Source organism: Choloepus didactylus (genome assembly GCF_015220235.1).
Source record: "Choloepus didactylus isolate mChoDid1 chromosome X unlocalized genomic scaffold, mChoDid1.pri SUPER_X_unloc3, whole genome shotgun sequence".
NCBI classification, from domain to species: Eukaryota; Metazoa; Chordata; class Mammalia; order Pilosa; family Megalonychidae; genus Choloepus; species Choloepus didactylus.
The window spans coordinates 165,610-172,580 of NW_023637623.1; the positions used below are offsets into that span (position 1 = coordinate 165,610).

Genomic DNA, 6,971 nt, shown 5'->3' on the forward strand with positions numbered 1-6,971 from the left:
CCCTCGGAATGCAATTGGAATACCTCTGCCGTCCCCCTAACCTTTCATTCAGTCTCCTTTACAGGAAAGTGCATCCGCCCTCGCTCAAGTAACTCTCCCAACCTCACAGCTTGCGCCGACTACTCATCTCCCAGCAGCTCTGCAAAATTTCTCATTCCTCATAACTCCTCCCAATGGCTCTGCTCCTCTACAGGGCTTACCCCCTGCCTTAACGTGCAAACCCTCAATACAACTAATGAAACTTGCCTCCTAATTGTCCTCATCCCTAGGGTCCTATACCACAGCGAGGAAGACTTCTTCCTCCGCCTGGAAACAACTGCAGCTTCTGCCCTACTGCAAAAGCGAGAGCCCATCACCGTCCTCACGATTGCCTCCCTCCTAGGTCTTGCAGGCGCTGGCACCGGAATCGCTGCATTAGCCAGTCAAGGCTCCGCCCTAACTCACCTCCGGGCGGCTGTTGACGAGGACATTCGTCACCTACAAGACGCTATTTCCCATCTTAAAAATTCTGTCAATTCCCTCTCTGAGGTAGTGCTCCAAAACCGCCGAGGTCTCGACCTTCTCCTCCTCAAAGAAGGAGGCCTCTGCGCCGCCCTAGGAGAAGAGTGCTGTGTATATGCCAATTCCACAGGTCTCGCCGAGGACAGCCTAAAAAAGGTCCGAGAGGGACTGGAACAACGCAAAAAAGACCGTGAAGCCACCAGCTATTGGTCCCACATCTTTACCCCCCTCCTCCCATACCTCCTCCCTCTCCTCGGCCCCCTACTAATGATTATTCTAGCTCTCACCTTAGGACCCTGCATTATCCGCAGAATTGTCCAGCTTGTAAGGAAACAAACGGATGCTATTTTTTCCTCGTTCGTGCAAGTCCAGTACCAGCGACTCGCCACCTCTGACGCTCCCTACTCCGAGATGACAACCAACCCTCCGCGACCTCACCGCCACCGGTCAACCCGCCGACCGCGAAGCCCTTCTCGATCGCCTGAACATCGCACCAACCTCGAGCTCCAGCTTCTCTGAACCTCCAACTTTAAACCCCCACCCTCGTCCATCCCGCAAGCAGCAAGGCCCCTGTCAAGCGCCCAGGCGCCACACCAACGCCGAGCTCCAGCCTCGCTGAGCCACCGTCAACCCCTTTTCCCCTCCCCGACCTCCCCCTTCCCTCATCCCTTAGCGGACCTCTCCGGTAAGCTTCTTCCTTTAATTAGGAAAGAAGGGGGAAATGCGGGACACTGATTACGTGCTTCAACTTGGTGGGCCTGGGCTGGGGGACCGGATCCACCCCTGGGGAGGGTAGTGGGCACGGGCGACAGCGCCCTCTACAGCCCCCCGGGCCTGGGAAAGTGAGGCCGGAGGCAGGCCCCATTTCCTCACCCAATATACACCACTGTTAGGGGAGGCTTGCCGGAGGGAACCGCCTTTTCCCCACCCCCTTATCTTGCCCGGACACTCCCCGTTGCCAGTGCAACTCCCATCACCACCGGTGCGCATACATTGTTGCCGGACACCGTTACAGGAGCAACTCTCGCCCCTTTTCAATCAACCTCCGCGCCCTCTCAAAACCAATCCAAGCCTCTAACCTCTACAGCTACCCCGCCCTCTAAACCGCCCGATATAAGCTTGTACTCTCCCCTAATAAACTCTCTTGGTTTCTTCACCCTAAAAGAAACGTGTCCCGCCTGTTCCTTTCTCGCCGCCCTCCATACTTTGCACGCCTCCCGCCGGGGACCTGGCCAAGTCCCCCGCCTCGCCCTCGCCTCCGGGAAAGAGCCCCCGCTGCCGGTACCCTCGGAGCAATCCTGGGAGCCTAAGATTTAGCAACCGGCTGCCACCCTCCCCCAGACGAGTCAACTGCGACCGCAGCTGCCAATAGCACCCAAGAGAAGCATGGGTTAGATGGAACAGATCTCAACCATTTCTATTTTTATTTTAATGATTTAGAGTATCTGTTGTGTTTTCGGAAGTCCGACTTTGATGGGCGAACACACGGAATACTTGTGTTTCCAGGCAGGTCATATAACTTACTTCATTACTATTTGCAATTTTCCCACCTTGTTACCTTCCTTGATTTTTGGGCACCCAGGGGAAAAATTAGGACAGAGCTGCATTGCCATCTTGCCAGCAAAACAGCTACTTAATAAAGTCTGTCAACCAACCCCAAAGCTCGGTTTATATTCTGCCTCTTTGTGCATCAAGGACAGACTTTGCCATTGATTACATTCATTGTTTGCCTTCATCTTAATATATGTTGGCCTATTATCTACAGAAATTAAGATGGGAAAGCTGCTCAGAACACACTCCACACACAAGCTTGCTGTGTTATAAAGTCTTGGGAGGTATAATTAAACCATTAAGTCAGAGATCAAAACCTTCCTATTTCAACACATTTCCCATGCACACTAAGCAGGCGCTTAGTCCTTTTCATAAAACTTTGCTGTCCGAGTATAGAACAGGGGATTAGCGAATTCCTGAGTTTTATGCCCATTCCAGCAGACTCGCTGTGTGGCCTTGACGAAGTTACTTCGTGTCTCCGCAGTCCAAACGAAAATTGGCAACGTGGCTTGACCGCCGGCCGCTCTACCTACCTCACAGCCAGGCTGGGTGGAGAAATTAATTTATGCTTGGAAAGCTCCCTGTGCCATCCCAGGCACTAAATCACACCCCCTCTTCTCTGCGGATTGGCTGAAACTGGGACAACTGGTCTTTGAAGCGTATAGGACAGCGAGTTCGCCAAGTCTGCCCGGGTTTGCGTTCTGTACATAGCGTTTATCCCCTGCATGTGGTGGTTTCACCACATTCCTATGTCTCCAAGTCCTGCTCATGCCTCGTTGCATCCCAAGAAGCCCGTTCCCAACCTCTCCTGACTTGCTCAGAGAGAATCTGCTCATTCACATTTCTTGGGAAGGCTAAACCAGCTCACCGTACACGCAGTCAGCTCTGTGGGGTGGAAACTTTCTTCTTCCTCACCCAGCAGACTCACCAGCACACTGATAACCAGCTTGAAGTTCCTGGAAGTTTAAGGGACCCTCTGACAAGGCTTCCTGATTTAAAACAAACTTACAGAAGGACAGTGATATCTGCTTCAGGCTATACCTCTGATACAATGCAAATAAAGAGGTGGAGAGAAGCACGGAGCATATTATGCACAGATGGAAAGTGTGGGGCCTCCTTGAATAGGAGCTTCTGGGAATAGCTTCTGGGGCATATTGACTCTTTAAAATGTCTTTATTCCTGAGTTACGAATTTCTGAAAATTTTGCTTTTTTTCCATCACAATTGCACAGCAGTAAGGTAATAACGAAAACAGGTAAAATTGCAAAATTCAGTTGTGAAGATAAGAAAGTTGTAGGTTCATAAATGGGTGCAGAGGCTATACTTTCTGGGATCATTTGTGTAGTCTGTGACTAGAGAAGGTTCTCGGAACCCGTAGGGCACTGGAAGCCACCAAGAGGAGGTGCAGGGTTCTTTCGTGAGCGTGGAGATGGCTCTTGGTGTTATTTTGCTACAACTGCCATTTGCTGTTGATGATCTTTCTCGTCTTCCTTTTGACAGAGCTAGAGGGAGAGGACACAGTCTGAGTGGTCTCCATTAAAAATAAATAAATGCAAAATTAAAATATAAAAAAACAAAAAGCTGGTGTGTTCCCTGACTTGCATGAGAACAAAGGACATAGTTTGAAGCTCCTTGGCAAATGTGTTGAAAGGAAAGAGGGACTCCACTTTTTGCTGGGGAAGCCAAGCAAAGCGGTGAATGTGTGACTCTCCAGGTTGCACAACCAAGAGGTTCCCTCCTTGTCCCTTTCAATTTTCTTCATGCAGTAAGCCTGGAAACTTTAAACATAGTTGTTTTTTTCCCGTAGAGGAAAAACTTGTGCTGCTCGTCTTTTGGAGTCTATCTCCATGTGTTGAAAATTTCAATGTCTCGTTTGTAATGGATGTATATCTATTTAGTAAAACGTCATCTTTATTCCCTAGTTCCAAAGCAGTTTTCTTTTTTTGTTTTGGAATCAGAACCCATTTTTCAGAAAGTGAATTTCCACGTTTACCTTGGAAGACTGTTTCTCATCGACATGGCAAATTCCTGCCTGGCAACCAAAGTTGTCACAGCTGCCAGAACGGACTGACATGGTTATTAGGCTTACTAATATCCTCGTGAACGCAGCCTGGGAAAGTACACAGGTTGCTGGTATTTTGGACTTGAACCGAGAGGGAAGTTCTTCCTGTGCATAAGTGGGGAAAGTTTCACAGCCTAAGGATTCCGCATCAGCTCCTGACAAGTGGGGACCCTCAGGGAAGTGTAGTTTCAGGATTCTGTGCTATTGTCTCAACCCAAGTAAGGCTACCAACCCTCCTGCACCTGGATCCAACCCAAGTAAGGCTACCAACCTTCCTGCACCTGGGTCCAAATTGGATATATAGCTCGAAATACACGAGAGGAGATCAAATCACTAAAGAAACATCCTCCAGAAGGCGTTATCCAAATGGGGTTGGCTCTGTAGTGCCTTGAAGAGGACCCAAAAGGGAAAGACTGAAGCCAGCACATCCTGCAGAGAGCTGGTGGAAAAAGCACACGGCCAGAGGAAACTTCCTGGAAATTTACTGCGCGTGCATTAAGCAGAGGCTGCTTAAATTTCCTCAGCATCCTTCCAACAGAGGGAACTCACTCCCCCGCTTTTGCAAGCTCTTTTTGAAAGTTGAAATAGAGTTCAGGTGTATATACATATATTACTGATACGAAGTCACAAGGTCTTTTTCTTAAGGGTGAAATATCTTGTCCAGATGTAGATGCTCACATACTAGAGAGAAAGAGAATAATAAGTTCCTAATGTTGCAGGTTCTGATAGAAACAAAATTATGTAATATGTTTCTTATTTACTGTTGAGCTAAGAGTCGGATTCTGGGTTATTAAAAAAAGTACTTTCCCCCGATTCTGCTCATTATAGAAACATTGGCAAACACAGGAAAGTTTAAGAAGTAAATTACCCTGTCCTTATTTCTACCTTACAGTGAAAACCTTTTTTATATTTATCTTTATCCTATGGATGTTGCTAGAGACTGTGCCACTTTGAATGTATTATGGCTCCAAAACGCCATTATCTTTTGATGCAGTCTTGTGTGGGCAGATGTATTAGTGTTGATTAGATTGTGATTCTTTGAGTGTTTCCATGGCGATGTGACCCACCCAACTGTAGGTGATAACTCTGATTAGATAATTTCCATGGAGGTGTGGCCCCGCCCATTCAGCGTGGGCCTTGATTAGTTTACTAGAGCACTACATTAGCTCAGACAGAAGGAGCAAGCACTTTGAAGAATGCCCAGGAGCTGAGAGAGGAGCTGGAACCCAACCTGGGAGCAAGCAGACACCAGCCACATGCCTTCCCAGCTAACAGAGGTTTTCTGTACACCATCAGCCATCCTTCAGTGAAGTTGCCTATTGTTGACACTTTACCTTGGACACTTTATGGCTGTAAGACTGTAACTTTGTAACCAAACAAACCCCCTTTATAAAAAGCCAATCCATTTCTGGTATTTTGCATAAAGGGCAGCATTAGCTAACCAGAATAGTGACTATGTACATAATCATATCATAATTTCTCTTAAAGCATTCTACTTCTGCTTTGTGGTAGCATATTTTTAATCTCCCAGATTTTGCCATAGAGAGAACAAATAGGATGGCAAAGCTACACCATTCAAGGACAGCCTCTGGCACAAATGTTAGTGGAAAGGTGACCTCACAGAACCCTAAAAAGGAGGGGATGGGCACAAGCCCCTGACCAGTACAAAACCTGCCTGGTGTGGGGATTTCTGCAGGTGGCATTGGGCAGACACAGAGCTCAAATAACCTGCAGGCACTCACTTGAAAATCCAGAGAGCTCATTTGAGAGCAACAATGAAAGCTGGAGGGGGGTGAACCAGCAGAAGGCGGGTGAGTTAAAAGGGTCTGCAGTGAGATCTGAGGAGCTGGGTCAACCTGGGACCCCAAACCTCATGGAATTCCCTGCTAAGCTAAAGCCACATGGAAAGGGATTCCTTGGAACTGAATCCAAATCGAGGAGAAAGGGAATAAGAGAGAAAGAGGAGAGAGAAGGTCCAGGTAAAAGTGGGGGTCCTTATCACAGGAATCAGACAATAACTGGCCTTTTGCACCTAACTTCTTTCTCTTATCATGATGTTTTCAAGGTGCATCCATGGGGGAGCTTTTTGGAAGACAGGCGCTTACCAGGGCTGGAAGAAGGGGGAATCAGAAAGGACGGCTAAAGCGTCAAGGTTACCTTTGGGGAGATGAAATGTGCTGGAAATAGATAGACGTGGTTGCACAAAAATGTGAATACACTAAATGCTGCCAGTTTGTACATTTTAAGGTGGTTAAAATGGTAAATATTATGTTAAGTGTGTTTTACAATAACAAATAAAGGTGGGAGAGGGGAATAGAGGTGGGGTGCCCCAAACAGAGCCCCTCATGTTTTCACAAAAGTGCAGAGGAGAGAGATCTAGACCCAAACTAGAAAAGTTTCGCTGAAACACACCTTCCTCGTGGAAGTTCAGGAAAACTAATCCCATAAAAATGTTTGAGGCCAAATCCCATACCAAGTTTTTATGAGAAAAATGAGAACAGGAGATAAATAACATGCCTACATAAAATGAAGAATGAGGAAAATGAGCTATAGCACATTAAGGAAATGAGACATGAAAGAATATATGTGTAATTAAAAATTTGATAACTCAGAAATGAGGTCATAGAACTCAGGAAATAATTGGAAATAAAAACAAACCATTTTCAAAAATGAAATGGTTTCACTTTCAAAAATTAAACCAGAAGGAGCATAAGAGCAAATAAAAACAAGAGATGACGTCTTAAGAGAAGTAGAGGATAGATAAGGAAAATAAATAAAAGTAAAAAAGACATGAAGAATGAGGCAGAAAAGATTAAAGAAAAGCAATAAGTATAGAAGATGGGCAAAAGAGAGCATAA

The 6,971-nt window shown here is 46.6% G+C and overlaps 1 non-coding gene across 1 annotated transcript; it reads left to right on the forward strand.

Annotated features, from left to right (window-relative positions):
* Positions 1 to 3,365: 3,365 nt before the first annotated feature.
* Positions 3,366 to 3,582, forward strand: LOC119525860. The gene has a single exon (XR_005215034.1). It is a non-coding gene; the product is annotated as a small nucleolar RNA U3 (small nucleolar RNA).
* The last annotated feature ends 3,389 nt before the right edge of the window (positions 3,583 to 6,971 follow it).